This window comes from Octopus bimaculoides, chromosome 19 (genome assembly GCF_001194135.2).
Source record: "Octopus bimaculoides isolate UCB-OBI-ISO-001 chromosome 19, ASM119413v2, whole genome shotgun sequence".
Classification (NCBI taxonomy): domain Eukaryota; kingdom Metazoa; phylum Mollusca; class Cephalopoda; order Octopoda; family Octopodidae; genus Octopus; species Octopus bimaculoides.
The window spans coordinates 30,192,442-30,214,489 of record NC_068999.1 but is presented as its reverse complement, the minus strand read 5'-3'; the positions used below and the strand labels follow the sequence as shown (position 1 = coordinate 30,214,489).

At 41.2% G+C, this 22,048-nt stretch overlaps 1 long non-coding RNA gene across 1 annotated transcript in view; it reads left to right on the top strand.

The window, feature by feature from the left end:
• The first annotated feature begins 732 nt into the window (after positions 1 to 732).
• Positions 733 to 22,048, top strand: part of LOC128250108 (uncharacterized) — a 32,685-nt gene continuing 11,369 nt past the window's right edge. The window contains exons 1-2 of the long non-coding RNA XR_008266231.1: positions 733 to 921; positions 1,946 to 1,990. This is a non-coding gene — a long non-coding RNA (uncharacterized LOC128250108). The remainder of the gene's footprint in view (positions 922 to 1,945; positions 1,991 to 22,048) is intronic.

Below are 22,048 nucleotides of genomic sequence, written 5' to 3'. Positions count from 1 at the left end.
TATAGTCATTAAAGATTTAATGTCCTTTAACCACTACGGAACTATATGACCTCGCATACTCTACAAAGAATATAACAACTCCATCTAACGAGTTCTCTACTAGACTGCTACTGGAGATGATCGACCTGGTGAAGAATATGAGATCGAAAGTGTTTTTCGACGACTATGCACTTTGGCATCATGTATAAAAGATTCTCAATCAAGATTAAGAAACTGGAAACGTTTGAAGCTGACCTATTGAACACCATTTCAAAGTCGAGAATATGCGAATAAACTTAAAGTATACATTTGTAACCTTTAAAATTCTAATAGCGCTTTAGTCTTTTCAAACAATACTAACATTTTATATAGGGCAGACAATGATTAATAAGTCCATTTACACAAACAAACAACAGGAAGGTTGCCCTTTAGGCCTAAAATAACAGTAACAATGAGGTCAAAGAAATAGCTTTTAGATTATGCATCGAGCTAGGGCCTTTATAACAATTAAGGACCACAAACATAACTTTATCTCCAACGCTAAACGTCGGCCTAATAACTTCGCAAGTTCGGAGATCGGCTTATTGAGCATACACCTGCACAGAATGATCAGCACCGCCATTAGGAGAGCCTCTAGCCTCTCCCTGTGATGCAATACCAATGAGATCATATCATGGTTTAACACCAACGCCGGCAGAAGTAGAGCAAGGTTTACACAATCTAGTATAGTGAACTTTTACCTCTCTGTATCGAGAGATTATTATACAAGGCACTCAACTTCTCTAGGGACAATACCGAAATTTGTGATGACATAAACATGGAAGAATTCGACAGAGTTGATGTATGTGACCTTATATCAGGCTGAATTAAAAGTAAGCAACGTTTTGAAACATGAAATTCATCACAATATATTTCAACAATGCGGAAATTTTATTTATCAAAGTAAGTACTATTACAATCAACACATTTTGCCAACGAGTTACAAGTTTGTTTATTCTGGTAACATAAAAATCTGGAGTTTTGCAACTGAATACTTTGAACGCACTTTCAGCATCGGTTTGATTTTTGAACTCCTTTTCTCGCAAGAAACCATCAAATGGCTTGAAAAAGTGGTAGTCTCTAGGTGAAAGGTCTGGGGAATAATCTGGGTGAGGAAGAACTTCGTAGCCAAGTTCTCTCAACTTCTGGAGCGTCATTAGTGAAACGTGAGGTCGAGCATTGTCATGAAGAATGATTGGCCCTCTTCTGTTGACCAGTCTGGGACGGAGGAGTAGCAGTTTTTCGTTCATTCGGCAATTTCATAGCAATATGTTTCTTCAGTAGTTATAGTGGATAAGAAGTTTAAAGAAGCTAGAGTGGATGAGTCCAACAGTACACCACCGAACAGTCACCATAACCTTTTTGAAGACTCGGGTTTAGGGAAAGTTTTCGGTGCTTCATTTTGGTCCGGCCACTGCGAAGAACGGTTTTTTTTTATTATTGTACAGAATCTACTTATCATCGTTACAATACAGTCGAGAAGAAGCGACGAGCAAATTTTATATCTGTGCATTTTCTGATTTTCATTCAAATCGTGTGGTACCCATTTGTCGAGCTTTGTTGATTTTCCGATCGCATGCAAATAGTTGCAGGCAGTTTTCTGGCTAACTTGAAGTTCTTTTGCCAGTTCTCGATTGGTTTTATGAAGATCTTTCTCAATGATAGTCTTTAATTGACCGTCATCGACCACAAATGGGCGTACGCTACGCTCCTGATATTCAAGGCCCAGGTTGCCACTGCGAAATCGTTTAAACCATTTTTGAGCTGACCACTCACTGGTCATTTCCTCACCAAGCGTTTTGCTGATATCGCGAGCAGTTTCAGATGCTTTCAGTCCTTTTTTAAAGTTAAATAGCAAAATTGCTCGAATATTGCGCTTTGACATTTCCATTTCAGATGATTGTAACCTTTTCTTTATTGCCCACAGGACGTCAAACATAGAGGGACGGTACAAATGAGGGAGGAGACCATGGTGAGTATGGTTTTTGCACAGAGGTGAAAAGAAAAAAATTTATACAATCGAATGATAAAAAAATGATTAGCAAAACAAATACACAAACAATGAAGTGGGGGACGGGTTTAGTTAGCTTTCACACCGCTAGCCCCGAGCCACCACTGTAACCTTTTGTATAACCTTATGGAAATACTATGCGGGTTCATTCATTCTCAACAAACTCGCTACAGACTTCCATCTTTTTCATTATATATCAGGTAACAGGCATTTTCTCTCCACCCTTATTTTCCTCTTAAGGTGGTAAATGAGGAAATTAACGAGTCTAAGACTGAAGATGACGATGCCTGTCATGATTCTTTTCACGCGGGTCTTCCATACCACTTCTTTCGCTATAGCGGCCACAGCGAGAAAACAAGCCTTACTTTCTTTGTTAAAAGAGACAGGAGTAACAATCTTTACAATCGACTCGCAAAACTGTTGTACTCTTCCCAGATATGACAGCAGGTGTTCAACGTAACCCACATTTCAGAAATTTTGGAGCATTGTACAATCGCGTGCAGAACGGTTTCCCTGTTCTGCTCGCATCTTGGGCACATGGGTGAACAAGGGGCACCATGCCTTGCGAGTTTATCGCAAACTGGTAAAGCTCCTCGGTAACACTGTCAAGCCAGGGATCCTTGGAAGTTATCCAAGGTTCCTGACCCAAATGTCCTTCGGAACAAGCCGGCTAGTTGACCATCATTGAAGCCTAGAGTCTCTCTCAGGTCTAGTCCCGGCGACTTGTCCCAACAAGAGACTTCATTTAATAGTTTCATATTTGCTTTATCATAAAAAACGATGTACTCCTTTTCTTTCCTTACAGAGCAGGGATTAGGAAATTTAGGACTCCTGTGTACATATGCTTGTTTCTTCCGTGTTGGGTGGGGCAGGGAAATGATTGGTGTCTGCAGAGGAAGGGTAGGGCAAAGTGGGCTTGAGTAGGAGTCGGGTTGGCGTGGGATGGGGCTTATCACTCACAGATTGTGTCTTCCTCCTTTTCTTTCTCCTTTTTCCCACATTTTCCCATCCGTCTCCCTCTTTATTTTCACTTATCTCTACTTTCGCACTGGTTACTGCTAGAGGCGAAGGTGCGGCTTCCTTTCCGCTCACGGGCTTCGTCTGCATATCTGCCGGTAGTGAAGGGCAGTCTACTCTAATGTGAACTTTTTGGCCACATTTGTAGCACCGAGGGATCCTGCCCTTCACTCTAACCCTCAGTATTGTGTCTTCAATCGTTATAGTCTCTATCAGCTGTTCTAGGTCTTCCGGAGCGACCTCGATCATCATATCGAGATCCTGCCCCTGCCAATTCTTGTGGGCAGTACAAGTGGCTTGGAGGACCACCACCTTTTCCTCCGAGCCCAACAGGATAGCAGCCGCTAACCAGACTACGTCTATTTCTGTGGGTGTCTTCTACCCTTACCCTAGAAGTACGCCTTCTAAAGTATATGGGTAGAAGCACTACCTCCTCCGTTTTTAAAGGGGTTGCCGAGTGTAGCCTTGCGGTCGCTGCATCTCAGAACCGCACCTCCACAGTTCCAAACTTTCGGCTCCTGTTGAGGTAAACAATTTCTCTCTATATTGACTTTAACGCCCTTTCAATTTGGGCAACCGTCATTACTTCCATTTTCTGGTTCTTCACAGAAAATGCTCTGTAAATAATGATCTTCTCCTTCTCATCTTGCATTGCTTCTTAGAGAAGGGACACCTTCACATTGTGTCAATCCCTTCTTAATATCTCCTTATGATTTCCGATTTCTTGCAAATTAACTTGTTTTTGGTGGCTTCTGTCAGCGTTCTCCAGGGCTTTTATTAGTTCCTCCTCTGAAGAAGAGAACTCTGAGGAGCTTCAGTTCTCATAATTTATGATAATTCTTTTTTCCAAACAGCGCTGCACTCTTCAAATAAGGTGAGCAGCGACAACAAAGCTGCCGTAAGGCAGCAAAAGCAAGTGTCAAAAACCACTAAAATCAACAATAAACACCTTGCAATAAACGTTACTGACCTTTGGAACAATGTACAAACATGTACGAACAAGTCGATATGATTGTAACATTTTCTTTATTTCGCCATGAAGGCATAACATAGAAGGGACGGCACAAGGACAGACTAAACAATACAAGTGGGGACAAAAACATGAAACAGATGAAAGGTGAAATTATACAAAAATGAGGGTGGAATGGCCACTCGAGACCCACTCTGTTTTAACTGATTTTGTTTTAAAGTTTTTTTATCTTGTATTATAATCATAGGATGAACTTACTTTGAATGGCGTTAACTCGTCGTAGTCAACGACCGGAGGTAAGGTATCGTACTCCACCCCCGGTCCCAAAGGGTCAATGTTCGATCCAAATCATTTAAAAAAAAGTTTTGGTATCCTTCTACGTGAGTTAAGATACCTTTATTTTTGTTTTCCTCCTCTGGGAACTTTATTCTTATTACCGACTTAATTTTAGCAATCCTACGTTCTATTGATGTACTTTTTTGTATGTCATATGTTCTTTGTTTTCTGTGGGTTTTGTGGGGCTGTGTGTTGCATGCAATTCTGGTTGGGATCCTATTTGGTGAACTAGGACTATCTGAGATAATATCTCTCATTTTGTGGCGTTTGCGGTGGTGATGTGTGCTGTGTGAAATTAACTAATGTGTATGCCTCGGCTTCCATATTGCACTCCTCTTTTTTTTTTTCCTTATGTTATTCTTCGGGGGCGAAAACGTTGTTCTACCTCTCTTTCTCTCTGGAACCTCAGTGAATTCCTCCGAGTTCTTCCGTGTTTTCTTCGATTGTTAGAGCTGTTGTCTCGGTGCTTTCTTTCAACTCGGAGCACTTTACTTTTACGTGCTCCTTCTCTCCACAGTGGTAGCAGGTGGTCGATCGACTCTCCACAGTGGTAGCAGGTGGGCGATCGACTCTCCACAATGGTAGCAGGTGGGCGATCGACTCTCCACTACCACCCTCAATTTCCTATTTCCTGCCAACAACATTTCCTCCGTTATAGATTTTAAAAACTTCTTGGGTGTCCTGGATCACCATTTCCAGGCCATAGCCCAACAATTCGCGTTTTCAGTCCTTGTCACTTGCAAAATTCTGGTTTCGTTTGTATCGTAGATTATAGCTGCCACCAGCCACGCCCCTTCTATTTCGGGAGGTACCTTGCCAACCCTGATCCTTGCGACTCTTTCGTCGCAATAGGTTGGCAGGAGTACCCATTCCTCTGACCTTAAAAGCACAGTGAAGTGGATTATTGCCTTTTGTTCAGTGGCGAACCTTACCTATACTGTGCTGTACCTTCTTCCTTGGGTGTAAAATGTCACTGCATTCTTTATACTCCCCAGACATTTTCTATGGTTTCCTCCGCTGCCATTTCTAATGTTTTACTGGCTAAGGACAGCGGTCTGTAGACAACTGTCCTTTCCCTCGTGCTGTTAGTTACTTTTTCCGGAGGAGTTAGACTTAGACTTACCCTCCTTCTGGAGCAGCATACTGTATATTCCTAGCTTCTCGAGGTCTATTGACACCTCTCATACCTCCAATGTGTTCGTAGCGTTGGTCGCGTGACTACCCGCCGCCGACGTATTGCTCCCGACGTGATCTGGTGAACACTCCATTTCAAAATTCTTTTCCCCATACTGGCGAAAAGAATAGCAAACAAAAACCATAAGCCCGTAGGCGAAACAACAATAACAACCCAACGGTAACAAGATCCAACAACGGTAACAATAATAACCAAGCAACAGTATTCCGAGGAACGTAACAGTAGGCACGCAGCCGCAAACAAAACCACACTAGCAAGCTTGTAGACGAATGTGGTATAAAAGTGCAACATAAAAGGGACAGCACAAGGACAGACAGAACAATACAAGTGGGGACAAAAATATGGAACGAATGAAAGATGAAATTATACAAAAATGAGGGTGAAATGGCCATTCGAGACCCACTCTCGGGTGGTATACATTTGCTGTTTTCTTTTTTTAAGTTCTTCTTTTATCTTCTATTATAATCATAGAAGAAACTTACTTTGCATGGCATTAACTTGTAGTCAACGGCCGGGGTTAAGGTATCATACTCCACCTCCGATCCCAAACGGCTCAATGTTCGATCCAAATCGTTTTTTTTAATTTTTGATATACTTCTACGTCAGTTAAGATACCTTTTTTGTTTTCCTACACTGGAAATTTTATAATTATTACCGACTTAATTTTAGCAGTTCTACGTTCTATTGATGTACTTTTTTTGTATGTCATGATACATGTTCTTTGTTTCCTGGGGATTTTGAGGGCTGTGTGTTGTCTACAATTCTGGTTGGGATCCTATTTGGTGAACTAGGACTATCTGGGATAATATTTCTTCTTTTTTTTGTGGTGTTTGCAGTGGTGATGTGTACTGTGTGCAATTATATAATGTGTATGTCTCTTCTTCCATATTGCACTCCTCTTTTTTTCTTTATGTTTTTCTTCGGGAGCGAAAACATTGTTCTACCTCTCTTTCTCTTTGGAACCTCAGTGAATTCCCCCGAGTCTGGTTCTTCCGTGTTTTCGTCGATTGTTAGAGTTGTCTCAGTACTTTCTTTCAACTCGGAGCACTTTACTTTTATGTACCCCATCTCTCCACAGTGGTAGCAGGTGGGCGATCGACTCACCACTACCACCCTCAATTTCCTATCTTCTGCCAACAGCATTTCCTCCGTTATAGAGTTTAAATTTTCTTGGGTAGCCTGGATTACCATTTCCAGGCCATAACCCAACAATTCTCTTCTTTTGTCCTTGTCACTTGCAAAATTCTGGTTTCTTTTTTATCGTAGATTATAGCTACCACCAGCCACGCCTCTTCTATTTCGGGAGGTACCCTGCCAACCCTGATCCTTGCGACACTTTTGCCGCAATAGGTTGGAAGGAGTACCCATTCTTCTGACCTTAAAGGCACAGTGAAGTGGTTTATTGCCTTTTGTTCAGTGGCGAACTTTACCTCCAGTGTGCCGTACGTTCTTCCTCGAGTGTAAAATGTCTCTGCATTCTTTATACTCTCCAGACACTTTTCTATGGCTTCCTTTGTCGCCATTTTTATCTTTTTGCTGTCTAATGACAGAGGTCTGTAGAAAACTGTCCTTTTCTCCGTACTGTTAGTTACTTCTTCCGGATGGGTCAGCCTTAGACTTTCCTCCTCTTTCTGGAGCAGCCCCCTATGTCTTCCTAGGTTCTCGAGGTCTATTGCCACCTCTCGTACCTCCAATGTTTTCGTAGCTTTTGTCGCACGACTACCTGCTGCCGATGCATAGCTCCCGACGTGTTCTGGTGAATACTCCATTTCAAAATTCTTTACCCCAAATTGGCGAAAAGAATAACAAAAACCACAAGCCCGTAGGCGAAACAGCAATAACAATACAACGGTAACAAGATCCAACAACGGTAACAGTAATAACAGAGATACAGTATTCCGAGGAACGTAACAGTAGGCACGCAGCCGCAAACAAAATCACACTAGCAAGCTAGTAGATGATTCTAACGTTTTTTTCTCTTTATTCGCCATAAAGACGTAACATAGAAGGTACGGCACAAGGAGAGACAACACAAGTGGGGACATAAAATACAAAATAGTGAAGGAAATGAATATACAAAATGAGGATGAATGTCTTCCCTCTCGGGCAGTCACGTTTTACTGTTCATTATCTGTTAGTTCATCAATTTTTAATCGTTTAAAACAATCTTATTTAATGTCTTTTTCCTTATCATACAAAATGTGGCGTAAGTTCACTATATTCTACCATGGTGGGGAGAGTCAAACCTCACCCCTAACTCCAGAGGATCTATACCGGATGTGAATGTTTCTTTTAATGTTGTGTGTCTTTGTTCATCAATCAAGATGCATTTTGTGTCTGCTGCGTTGTCTTTAGGTAGTTTGACTCTAATAATATTTTTTAATTTTGTGATTTTATTTTCTATGGATATACTTTTTCTGTATGTCATTAGGCATGCAATGTGTTCTGGTGCGGTTTGACTGTGTTGTGCGTCTGCATGTGAATGCCTGGTGGGATATTCTGGGCAGTTTTTTTTTTTTTTTTTGCGGGGATGATATCAGTGATGTGTGCTGTGTGGGTGCGTTGTTCTATAGGGTTGTCTGCATTTCGTTTGACTGGTGTGTGTCTTATTTTGTGAGCAACTCTCCCTTTTTTTTGTGGTGCATTGGTTCGTTCTCTTTTCCTTGTTACTTCAATGTAGTCCTTTTCGGAATATTCTTGGTATGTTCGTTTTAATTCCATCGCTTCTTGGGTCTGTTCCGTTACCTTCGCGATGCTCTCAGGCTCGCTTTGGCTCTCAGCTGCGTTCCTCTATTCTTCTTGTACATTTTGGGGACACTTTTTTATGTGCCCCTTCTGGCTACAACAATATCAGGTGGGAGGTCTCCCTTCCACTGTCACCGTCAGTTTTATATCGTCTGGTAACTCGATAATTTCATGGACCTCATTTAGGTCCGATTGGGTGGCCTGGATGATTAATTTCAGGCCGTAACCCCATCAATTCAATTGTTGTGTTCGAGTTGCCTGAACAACTTTTACCTCTTCCTTTGTTCCGGTGAGTATAGCTGCCGCTATCCATATCTCTTTTACCTCTGGCGGAATCCTGCCAATCTTCTCTCTAGAAACACGTTTCCCTAGGTAGGTTGGCAGGAGTAGCCTTTCTTCAGTCCTTATTGGTACAGTGGAGTGATTAAATTCCCACCTCTTCGGAGGCAAATCTTACCTCCACTGTACCGTATCTCCTACCTCTGGTGGAGAAGGAGATGTCGCCTCTTATTGTGTCTAAGCATTTTTCTATGGCATCCTCCAGTACCATCCCGATCTTTTTTTTTTCGGCAAGTACAGTGTCCTATACATCACCGTTCTTCTCATTTTACAGGTTGTTTCCTCCGGAGGATCAACTTTACACTCAACCCTTCTCTTTCTATAAATTGCATGCAGTCACACTATGCTTCCCGGTCAATGATAACCTCTCGCATTTCCAACTGTCTCACTGTCTTCGCCATGTTCCCATTTCCAGCTACAGACGCGTAGCTTCCTGCTCGTGCTCCCTCGCGCTCCACCCTCATTTCAGACATTTTTCCACCCTAAATGGGGGTGGAAAATATACAACAAAAAACACAAGCTTGCTGAATAAACTATGTGTTTTTAACAACCAACAACAAATTAAGCAATAAATTCCAACAATTTCAACAGTTCACAATACTGGGCAGAAGCCTTCAAACAAAATCACACCAGCAAGCTAGGAGATGATTGTAACAAATTTTTTTTATTCCGCCATAAGGCGTAACATAGAGGGGGCGGGACAAGGACAGACAGAAGAAAACAAGTGGGGACAAAAACGTGAAACGGATAAAAGGTGAAATTACATAAAAATGAGGGTGAAATGACCACTCGAGCCGCATTCTCGGGTGGTTACATTTAACTGGGTTTTTTTTAAGTTTATCAAATTTTCATCATTTAAAATTTTACTTACTGTATTTACCAGTTCACGTACTGCATTATGTCTTCGTAATCTACAACCGGAAATAGGGTATCGTATTCTGCCTCCGCTCCTAACATATTCTACCTCCTCAATGAACCAAATGATTCTTTTAATTTTGTGTACTTTTCTCTGTCGATTAATATGCATTTGGTGTATTCCGGGTTCGCCTCAGCCGGCAATCTTACTCTGATCACCGACTTAATCTTGGTAATCTTGTGTTCGACTGCCGTTCGACTGCCGTTCAACTGCTGGGTTCTCTATTTCTGGCGGCACCCTGCCAACCCTGATTCTCAGTAGGTTGGCAGAAGTACGCATTCCTGTGATCTCAGAGGCACAGTGGAGTGATTCATTGATTCTTCTTCAGTGGCAAGCCTCACCTCCACTGTGGCATACTTTCTTCCTCTGGTGTAGTAAGAGGCTACGCTTTCACGCTTTCTAGGCATTTCTCAATAGCCTCCTCCGCTGCCATCTCAATTTTCTTGCTGGATAAGGACAGCGGTCTGTAGAACACTATCCTTCTCCTGGTACTATTGGTCACGTCCTCTGGAGGGATCAATCTTAGACTTTCCCTTTCCTTCTGGAGCAGCTCCCTGTGACTCCCAATCTTCTCGATGCCTATTGCTACCTCTCACACCTCTAATGTGTTCGTAGCGTTGGTCGCGCGACTACCCGCCGCCGACGCATAACTCCCGACGTTTTCTGGCGAATACTCCATTTCAAAATTCTTTCCCCCAAACTAGAGAAAGGAAGTCAAACAAGAACCACAAGCCCGTAGGCGAAACAGCAATAACAATCCAACGGTAACATGATCCAACAATGGTAACAATAATAACCAAGCAACAGTATTCCGAGGAACGTAACAGTAGGCACGCAGCCGCAAACAAAATCACACTAGCAAGCTATGCGGTGATTGGAGCAGCGGTGAAAAAAATATCAATGTTAATTTATTGATGCATTTGGGTAAGTCTATGTCTGTATTCTCAGACAATTGCAAAACAATGTTTAAAAAAATTCAAAACTCTGCAAAAATCCGGTACAAATTCTTCATGGTTCAAAACATTGCTTATGTTTTACTCAACCTTATAGTTTTTTTTATTCGATATATTCTCAATAAGAAATGTTCCTTAACTAGCTTTGGCCTTTATAGGGACGACGCTTTGACACAATCGATTGGGACGAATGGCTAACACATTTGCTAGGCTTATGAAAAATGTAACCCATACACGTAATTCTCTCGAACTCAAGGTCACAATTGAAGCAATTTGAAAGTGGTTGATTTCCTCAGTGTCTTAGACTTAGACACTGGTACCTATAATCCTTTCGAAAACCGAATGAGGGTCTGACATATATTAATACAAGCAGAAGTCGAACAGAACCACCTGATTCGATGCTTCCACGATTAGCACCGTGTCTGTTTTTTTCAATGTTAAAGTGGCAGTTTCTGAGAACTTCAGTTGCTTTCCCAGCTCGACTTTCAGATTCCGGTCTTTTGCTGTTGCCTTTAACTCTGAGGACACGGACGAGGTAGCTGGTATCTTCTTTATGCCAGCCTTGACAAAGACGATAGTCTTTTTTTGTTGGGTGGAGGCGCCTGCAATGACCAGTACCACTACCACTGCGTATAATCTGTGACTTTCAGAACCTAGTTATGTCACCAGTGGTAGTGCCTTCGTCTCAGGGCTTTTGGACAGCTACTGACGATGTTATCCAAGATGTCCTCCCCAGGCATAGAGAACAAGCTGATGATTCCAACTTTCCCAAGCAGAACAAACTAGATGGACCGGTAGGAAGTCACAAACTGCCTGAATCAGGGATTTCGTTCGAGGAGGGTCCGCACTCCAAAGTTCACGAAATTTTGTGTACCATCACCTGCTTCATTTTCAACCAGGCATCTTAATGCTGTATCTCAGCATTTTACCTGGCCTACACCACCTCAGAGGCTCTCGCCTTATTTCGGATCAATAACCTACTGTCTTTTTCTTGCACCACATCATAGTGAGATGTAGTGTCCTCCAGAAGATGCAACACCAACCAGCACTCTATGCCTTAGTCGTGATTCTGCAGCCTCAACAGCTTCCGTTGTTCTCTACTCTCATCTTGTTCTGATCTCAGTATCAATCTAAGAGACTTTTGGATCGCAAGAATCTCAGTTTTGCAGCACCTCGCCAGTACGTTCACTATGAATTCTTTTTTCAGTCTGCTGATAAAAAGCTTCAGCTTGTTATTCTGTTCATACAGGGTGATGATACTCATGTTCTGAGAAAGTCTCTGACATTTCCGCAGGAATCAGATGATGCTCCCCTCAAAGCCCTCTTCTGTACTTAATGGGGTTTCATGTACCGTGACTGGCTAAATAATATGTAGGAGGATGCCATGCCTTATACTTTCCAGATAGAATTGATTTGCCTACTGTGGATAACTGGTTTTATGAATGGATGTTGTACCATTTAGACTGCTATTAAAAAACTTTCGAAGGCTTTTCACCGGTTTCTCGGTAATTGAAGGTATCTGTATGCTACCAATCTAGAAGCTGGACTTGCTGCTAACGCTACGGTTCTTCAACACAAGAGATCGGGAATCGACTGGTTTGAAATATGTGAAGCTCAAACAACGAATGCTCAAGGCTCTTTGGGATTTTCCTTCTCGTGACTGATGTTGTTGACATAGTTGGGTTAGACATAAAGGCCCTAAAGGGGAGACATGATGAACGACCCACTACACTATACTTCATCCGACTTTACCAACATGTTCATTGCAAGCGCGAAAGTGGTACTTAAAAGATACGTCCAGAGATAATGCCCTTCTCGAGCTTGTGCTACTTTGATGTTGTGGAAGCAGAGAACTCTCACACCGAGGTTATTGTAGTAATCCAGAAAAGATAGCTGAACTTGGTAGGTACATGGTGCCTCTTTTAATACCTCTTCAACCAGCTTACAGGGAATGGACCCACATGTGTTTGCAAGATCCAGCTACAATAATGCCTTGCCTTCTTATTCTCTGAGGCTCTCCTAATCAATTGGATAATTACACCTAAGTGTTTCAGACACCCTGATATTTTTGGAATACCTCCTTTCTGATTTGAGGTATCGCTGTAGGAATTCCTAGATTGGTAGTCTGAATAATAGCTTTCTCTGGACACTGAGAAGCGAAATTATTCTAAACTAACTGATGGTCTTTCACTTTTCCTCCTTTTGAATCCATATACCGTCGGCACACTTCTACTGTCTCTTCAAATAATCCCCACGATCCTCTGGAGCATGTGGGGTACTCCTGCGCAGTTCTTGTACAACTTGAAAAGATACCTTCACTCGGTTCTGTGGCTGTACCTGTCCTTGTCTTCTTGACCACCTCCTCCCGACCACTGAGTTGAATATTTGAAATTCTGAGCAAAATGTTTTAAAGTGAAAGCCACTACTCAGTATTCAAACTTAGTCGGTCTTGAAACGAAAGTTATCACACGAATCGTACTAATCATATTTGCATTCATTTTAAAGGAATTAAGGAACTCTTTAATGTAGGGGAGAAAGCTCTAATCATTTCCTTTATCGTTCATTTCTTTTCTGTAAAAGAATCATTACAAGATTTGACTTTTGAAAAACACAAACCTTAATATTTCAACCAGTGCTTCTGAAAGTGGATGGTACTCTCACCTGTGGACAATGGATAATTTTATATGGGTACTAGTGAAAAAGGAACAGTAGTAGGGACACAATATGCATACCGCAGTTTTGTGGCATACGTTAAGAAAGATACACAGAATGCTATTCTGAGTTAATACTGCCTCCGTCGTTAGCAAACTTTTACCCAACCTGCCGGCTATTTGCAACACCAGTGATTTGTTAATTACTGTTCCTTTATATCAGTAGAGACAAAATTTGTCTAAGTATGCAGTTGATAGTGAATGCTTGCTACTGATGATGCGAATGTTCGAAGAAAAATCTAGATTTAGCAATTCCATCATTGCTGCTGATATACTTACATGCTTTTAGCCCTGTACGTTTATACGAGATGCTTTCTCAAGACGAATATCGTAGTTTTGTGGCTTTCTACAGTATATCCATATTAAGATATACAAAATGCTATTCTGAACTAATACTGCTTACATCGAAAATAAGGAATATATGTATGTGTGTACGTATATATATTTCAGAGAGGGAGGGTGAGAGAGAAAGAGGTATATTGACGAGTAAATACATACATGTATACATAGATCCCATATAATGAGGCTGCAGTTGGGAGTGGTGTAGAAAATGGAAAGAACATAGGAAGTAATTTTGGAATGAAATGGGAGGAAGGGCAGAAAAAGAGAAAGTAGAGAAGGAAAGAAGCAGTAAGCAGGTTAGACAAGTAGTGAAAAGCGAGAAACAGGAGAGAGAGAGAGGAGGAGATGGAGAGAGAGAGGGAGAGAGGGAGAGAGAGTGAATGAGGAGACATACAGGCTCAGAGAGACAGGGGTGAAATAGGCATAGATAGATAGATAGATAGATAGATAGATAGATAGATAGATAGACTGTAATTAACCTGGGACTTCCAGCGGAGACAAAACTATCATCCATAGCATTGCTGTGACAATTGTATGGTTTGATCAAGACTTGGCTTGCTATGGAAACTGGTCACAACATGTATTTGGAGGAGAAAGACAAGTAGCAATGACGACGACTATGGAAGGGATGATATTTCTGTTGTCAGTCATCTGTATCCAGGTAATACGGGATGACGCAGAAATCGATCACCGATACCAAATCACTGCTCACCAAGACGACAAACAATAGCAAGAGGACATTTATAGCAAATGATCGTGAAAATGGAAGTTTTTTTCTTCTTGTTCATCTTGTTGTTGGAAGTAATGGTGATGATGATGGTGATAGTAGGGTACTGATAGTATTAGCGGTGATATTGTTGTTCTTAGTGATGGCGGCAATGATGCTGGTGGTTGTGGTGATGGTGATGGTGATGGTGATGGTGGTGATGGTGGTAGTGGTGATGCTTAGGTAATTATATGTTTAATGGTCTTAATTTATAATTATTTTGCAATAGTTGAGGTGAGAAATTATATATCGACAACAAAAACTATACAAAAATAAAGAGAATTCAAATGACCGTTTTTAATGTGACCACCACTACTGTTATTATCACTATACCATTGCTAAAGATACTACCATTACCACTTTACAATCAACATCTCTTTTGTCACCACTACCATCACCACTATTCTCCCTTTCACCACCAACAACACTACCATTACAAAAGTATATGTTAATGAAGGAATATCTAAGTGATTGCCTGACCTGATTGCAGCTAAATCTTCTGAAATCATACTACATTTGTTTTAAAGGAAGGACGTGTTAAATATGGCCTGAGATTAAATTTGTCTGAGGCAAGATGGTCATGGCAAGAACGATGTCAGAGTCAGCTCGATTATGGCTGACTTGTGATTAAACAACAATTTCCTAAACAAAAAAGTGAAAAATAAAATTTCATGAAGTTTCTCAAATTATCAAGACAATGAAATCTTTATAGACTCCAATTCAGAAGAATTGGTAAAGTTTCATCCTATCGAATTCGATACATGTATCAGTCATACATGTATCAGTCATACATGTATCAGTCATACATGTATCAGTCATACATGTATCAGTCATACATGTATCAGTCAAAAGGCAGAATTAATTCGTCTTTGAGTCATGGTGACTTCAAAATAGACGTTGAAATATGAGGCAGTAGGTGAAGGGATCACCGATTTAACTAAAGTTAGGCCAATAATTCGCTACTTTAAAACAGCTTAGAATCCGATTATAGGAGCTGAGATGGAATAATGATGTCCGTATCCAATCAAAAACAATAAATTGACTGAGAGGAAGCAATTCAAGACAGCAGATAAGGAATTCCTACATCGTTTCGGTGGAAGAGTTCACATGCTCATGCTAATCATGGGTGTGAGAGTTTTTCTCCGATACTTAGTGGCTATACCTTACAATTTGTTATGAAAATTTTGCTTTACAGGCCTGATTTTTTATAATTCATAGTGAATAAATGTCACCTTTTCTGTAATTTGCTCCTGTAATATTCCCCTTATCTCCGAAAATTTGTGAAAAATAACAATAATAATAATAATAATAATAATAATAATAATAATAATAATAATAATATGCAGTACCAGGCAGTAGCTCTCATGGCTTCTGATCTTAATTGGTTGGAAGTGTTATCATGTACATTGTTTTGTCTTGGTATAAAAATATGGGCTACAGCAAATATTCTGCTTAATACCACAGATTTGCTTGTCAGTTGTTTGACCTTAACCAGTTGAGCATGACCCTTAGTGGTTGACGATATGTGCATCTCTGATCATGAGCAGAAGTAGTGGGGGAGCATCATAGCCATGTGCTGAGAGGAATTCTTCGGGGTTTGAATAATTCACCTTTGGAAACATTGGTATTTTGCTCAACATCCTTAAACAAACCTTATTCAGGATGGGCTACTCGACCTGAAGAAAATTCTAACTGGGCCCCACCTGCGTGGTCATGCGCTGTTTATCTTGATATGAGATTACCATGTCGCGCACATATGGTTGTTATGCATGTGCCTGGTGTATTCTTATCAGACGGGTAGTCATGATGGGCATAATGGGCTTCGTATATTTTACCCCAGTGTCACTTTGATGGCAAGAACTGCTCTCTCACTCAATAATAATAATAATAATAATAATAATAATAATAATAATAATAATAATAATAATAATATTCACTGATGCAGTACCAAGCAGTGACTCTCATGGATTTTGATCTTAACTGATTGGAAGTAGATTGTTTGGAAGTACATTGTTTTGTCTTGATACAAAAGATGGGCTACAGCAAATGTTCTGCTCAGTACCACAGATTTGCTTGTCATTTGTTTGACTTTAACCAGTTGAGCATGTCCCTTAGTGGCTGACGATATGTGCATCTCTGATCACGAGCAGAAGTTGCTGGAGAGTATCATAGCCGTGTGTTGAGAGGAATTCTTTCTCTTTTGAATAATTCACCTCTGGAAACATGGGTGTTTTGTTCAAACCTTATTCAGAGACCTTTTAAGCGGGATGGACTACTCGACCTGAAGAAGAAAATTCTAACTGGGCTCCACCTTCAAGGTCATGCTGTTTATGCTGATATGATATCACCATGTTGAGCACATATGGTTGTGATGCATGTATCTGTTATACCCTTACCAGACGGATAAGCCACGATGGTATACTGAGCTTCGTATATTTTACTCCAGTGTCACTTTGATGGTATACATTACTCTCTCACTCAATAATAACAATATGGCCCGAATCTAGTGAAGGATGTAAATACTTAGACAGCATCATTACTTAGATACTCAGCAGCTTTTGTAGATTGGACAGAAACTGAATTAGCAAAGATAAACAGAAGAAATAGGAAGGAATTCAATACAAATGGAAGACTCCACCCAAGGGCAGGAGTAGCAAGATTATACTTACCTAGATAGAAAGAAAGGTGGAATAGTTGTTAATATCAGTAGAAGACTGTGTGGAGTTAGCTAGAGTAGATATAGAGTCCTATGTAGGCAATAGTGAAGAAACTTTATTAAGAGCTGCTAGAATCACAGCAAGACATAATGAAACAAAAAAAAACGAACTTAAAAATCAGAAAAAAGAACAAAAGTTATCTGACTGCAGGAGAAGGCTTTGCATGGTAGATTCCCAAAGATAGTTGCATCAAATAGTAATAGTGAGACATGGTTATGGTTGCAGAAAGGAAGGCTGAAAAGGGAGACAGAAAGTTTATTAATAGTAGCATAAGATCAAGCATTAAGGACTAATTGGATAAAAGCCAAGATACACAAAAACCAAGTAGATTCCCAAAGTAGGTAATGCAAATCAAAAGAGGAAAGAGTTATTCATATAGTAAGTGAATGTAGCATGCTTGCACAGAAAGAATACAAGACATGACAACTTAGGGAGAGCAGGATTTGACCATACTGATAAATGGTATGAAAATGAACCAAGTAAAGCACTAGAAAGTAATATACGATGTTGTGAGACTTTAACATTCAGACTGACAGAGTAATAGAAACTAGAAGGCCTAGTTTAGTAGTAGCAGACAAAAAGAATAGAAAGTGTCAGATAATTAACTTTACAGTCCTAAATGATGAAAAAATCAATATGAGGGGTATAGAAACAAGAGCAAAGTATCAGGACCTAACCTTTGAATTACAGAGACTATGGAAAGTGCGGGTAAAATGTATCCCAGCAGTTATAGGTGCATTAGGAACTATCCCTAAAGATTTGAATAGATGGATAGAGAAAATAGGCATAAAATCCAGTTTAGTACAGCTCCAGAAAACAGTGTTATTAAGGACAGCTAGGATACTTAGGAGGGTTCTTAACATCTAAGGTTAGTTGTTATAGCCTGATGTTAGGAAGTTTTCTTTTCGAACAGTCTAATCTGGTGTGTGTATATGAATAACAACAACAACAACAACAGTAGCATCAGCAGCAACAGCAACAACAACAACAACAACAACAACAATAATAATAATAATAGTTTCACCTCCTACCTCGGCAGCATTCCACACCTTTCGTCAAGGACGCGGAGTTCTGTGAAATACTGATAACAGCCAAAGATATACGGGACTCGATGACGCGCTGCACAAGGGAGAAGTCTCCGGGGTTGAATGGTCTACCCTTCAAGCTTTATCTTCATACACCAGACTTGTTCGGTGATCTCTTGGTGGATATCTACTGCAATTGGCAGCTGAACGGGAGAATACCCAGTGCTGTTAGCCGTGGCGTGGTGGTACTGCTGAGAAGAACACGAGCAAAGGGGACCAAATAGATCATTTAACTCTGCTGAACGCAGATTATAATATTTTGGCCGAGGGGTTAGCCAAGAGGTTGGCGCTCGTCGTCGATAAATTGGTCAATGACGCGCAGACATGCACAATCTAGAACAGATTTATCCACGACAATATCCACCTCACGCGCTTCATCATAGAGAGGGTAGGGAAGGAACTTGGCATGGGTGGGGCCTTGATAAGTTTGGATCAGTCCAAAGCTTTTAGTAGGGTTGATTATCAATACTTGGAGGCTGTCCTCACGGTGGCCGGCTTCGGTTCCGTTTTTAGAGGCTGGGTCACTGCAATGTACAGCGATATCTGTTCAGTGGTCAAAGTAAACAACCACCTATTGGAGTTGTTTAGCATCGCTTGTACGATCTATCTAGAATACCCACACTCAACTCTTTTGTACGTGATGGCTCTCGAGCAATTACCAAGGAAGTTAGATATTTCGAGGGGCATCCTGCATGAACTTGGATGCGGAAGGCTCGTGTCGGTTTATACGGACGACGTCACCGTAATAGTGTTGGGCAGCTCGAAAATCGAGTTGATCGGGACTACGAAGCGGTGACAGCAGCAAAAATTGATCAGGACAAGTCAGTGGGCCTAGAGTTCAGCACCTAGATAGGCAGGTCCATGCATCGTAGGGTGCTGGACGGAAGTACCGATTAAACTGCTCAGGATCTGGTTTTGTCCGGTACTCCGGGTGGACAAGAACTGAGAGGAGGAGATGAGTAGGGTGACCAATCTCACCCAGAAATGGACAGAGAGGAAGCTATCCTTGAAAGGTCGGGGGAAGGTAGTGAATGCGTATATCGCTTCCGTCATCTCTTACTGCCTGGCCGTTTACCCTTGTCCTGCTTCGTGACTGATCAAGCTAGAGCGCTTGCTCTTTCAATTTCTGTGGAAGGGTTGCGTTCCACTCGTCAGACGGTTCCTCTTCGTCAGCAGCTACTGAGTGGAGGACTGGACATGCCGTGGCTAATAATGCACAGATATGCGTTGAGCCTGCGACATCTCCAGCGGTTTCTTAATGGTGAACAGGTGTGATCGCCGTTTGTCAGACAGAATTTTCCGCAGCTACAGTCTTGGATCAAACGTAGGCCGAGAAAGGGTGCTTGGCACCTGGAGTGTCGGCAAGCGCTCACAGCATTCTGCCAGTCGGGCAACGTGATCTGTAGAAGTTCCACAATGGAGTTCTATAGTGGATTAGTATCGAGTTTGAGAAACGACGTCCTCGGGGTAACTCTGGGAGTCGGGAGGGATCATGTAGCCGGTCTTTTCCGAAGGACATTATGGATAATTTCCAGAGTCCTGAGCTTCTCAACCATCGCTGGAGTTTTTCTCTGTCTATTTCTTTTGCATTTAGTTTAGCCCAGTATTTGCCATGAGGGGGCTTTTCTTGCCATCGTTTTATCATGGCCCGTTGCTGTTCTAATTTTAGTTTGGATTTCATTTGTTTTATAGCTTTTGTTGTTTCATCTTTTCTGAAGTAGGTATTTTTGCAGTCCTATAGTGGTTATTTTATAATAGTTTTCCAGATGTATTAGGCCTCTACCACCTTCTATACGTTGTATATATAACCTTTCTATGTCAGATTTTGGGTGGTGCATCCCAGATCCTGTCATTATTTTTCTTGTTTTTCTGTCTATTTTCGTTAGTTCATTTAGTGTCCAGTTAAGGATATTGTAGTTGTTTATTATTATTATTATTATTATTATTATTATTATTATTATTATTATTATTATTATTATTTCGGTCTTTGGCGGGCCGGGACGGGAGTACTCTAAACGTGTTCGGGGCGTGCGGTGTGTCGGGGATGGAGGTGGATTTCACCTCCTACCTTGATGGGATGCCACGCGTTTCGGCCAGGGATGCGGAGTTCTTCAAAATGCCGATAACAGCCAAAGAAATACGGGACGCGATGACGAATGCACAAGGGAGAAGTCTCCGGGGCTGAATGGTCTGCCTTTCGAGCTTTATCTTCATACACCAGACTTGTTCAGTGATCTCTTGGTGGATATCTACCGCTACTGGTAACAAAACGAAAGAATACTCAATGTTGTAAAGCGTGGCGTGGTGGTGCTGCTGAGAAAGGACCCGAACAAGGGGCACCAAATAAACAATTTTAGGGCCATAACTCTGCTGAACGCATTTTATAAGAATATGGCCGAGGTGTTAGCCAAGAGGTTGGCGCTTGTCGTCAGTAGGCTGATCAGTAACGCGCAGACATGCGCTATTCCGAACAGACTTAATCACAACTACCTCCACCTCACGCGCTACATCATAGAGAGGGTAGGGAAGGAACCTGGCATGGGTTGGACTCTGATCAATTTGGATCAGTGAAAAGCTTTTGACAGGGTCGACCATCAATACTTGGAGGCTATTCTTGCGGGGGCTGGCTTCAGTCACGTTTTCAGTCGCTGGCTCACTGCGTTGTATAGCAGTATCTGTTCGGTGGTCAAAGCAAACGGCCATGTATCGGAATCGTTTAGCATCGCTCGGTCGGTCGGTCGGTCGGTCTGTCAAGGATACCCACTCTCTTTCATTCTGTATGTGCTAGCTCTCGAGCCATTACTGAGGAAGCTGGATATTTCGAGTGACATCCCACGTGATCTAGGATGGGCAATGTTCTTGTCGGCTTATGCGGACGAAGTCACCATTATAGTGTCGGACAACTCGAAAATCGAGTTGATCGGCTCTACCTTAAAGGAGTACGAAGCGGTGACAGCAACAAAGATTAATCAGGACAAGTCGGTGCGCCTGCAGCTCGGTACTTGGAGAGACGAGTCCAAGCCAAACGACAGCGTTGTAGGGCGTTGGACGGAAGTACCGGTTAAATTGCTCTGGGTCTGGTTTGGTCCGGATCTCCAGGTAGAAGAACTGGGGAGAGGTGATGAACAGGGTGAACAATCTCACCCAGAAATGGGAAGAGGTGGCGAATGCTTTGGTCGGCCCGAGCTATAGTAGAAGACACTTGCCCAAGGTGCCACGCAGTAGGAATGAACCCGGAACCATGTGGTTGGTAAGCATTCTACTTACCACACAGCCACTCCTGCGCCTATGTAAGAAATCTTACAAAAAAATCGGAAAGTACTTAGTCATGCTAGATCGTATAAGTTTAATGATGCTACATGTAACCTGTGTATAGATGAATTATGTCAGATATTAACATCGAAGAAGAAATTGCTTAATGAAAGACGTGAGAGTGTTCTATCTTGTATACACTATACTGAATACGTGATTAGAAAATTTTATTAAGTGTGTATATCTGTACTGGTATGTATACATTTATAAGTGTACGTATATGTGTATATATGAATAACTATATGTATGCCAACAACTGATGAAGGGTCGTTTTTTATGTTACTTGTCGTGTTTTCCATTGTTTCTCTCGTTCTTTGCGTACTCAACGTTATTTTCTTATTTCATGTTGTTTACGTTTTGTGACGTCCCGTACCCATATATGCATACCTATATACATACATATGTATGTATGTACATATGTGTGTGTATATATGCATATATATATTATTTATATTATTGTTTGATTGAACGTCACGCATCCATTTCCAAGTTTTTAACTACACACATATATACATATATATATGTATACACATATATATATATATACATATATACACATATATATATACATGTATATACATACATATGCAATTATATATACACACATATATATAT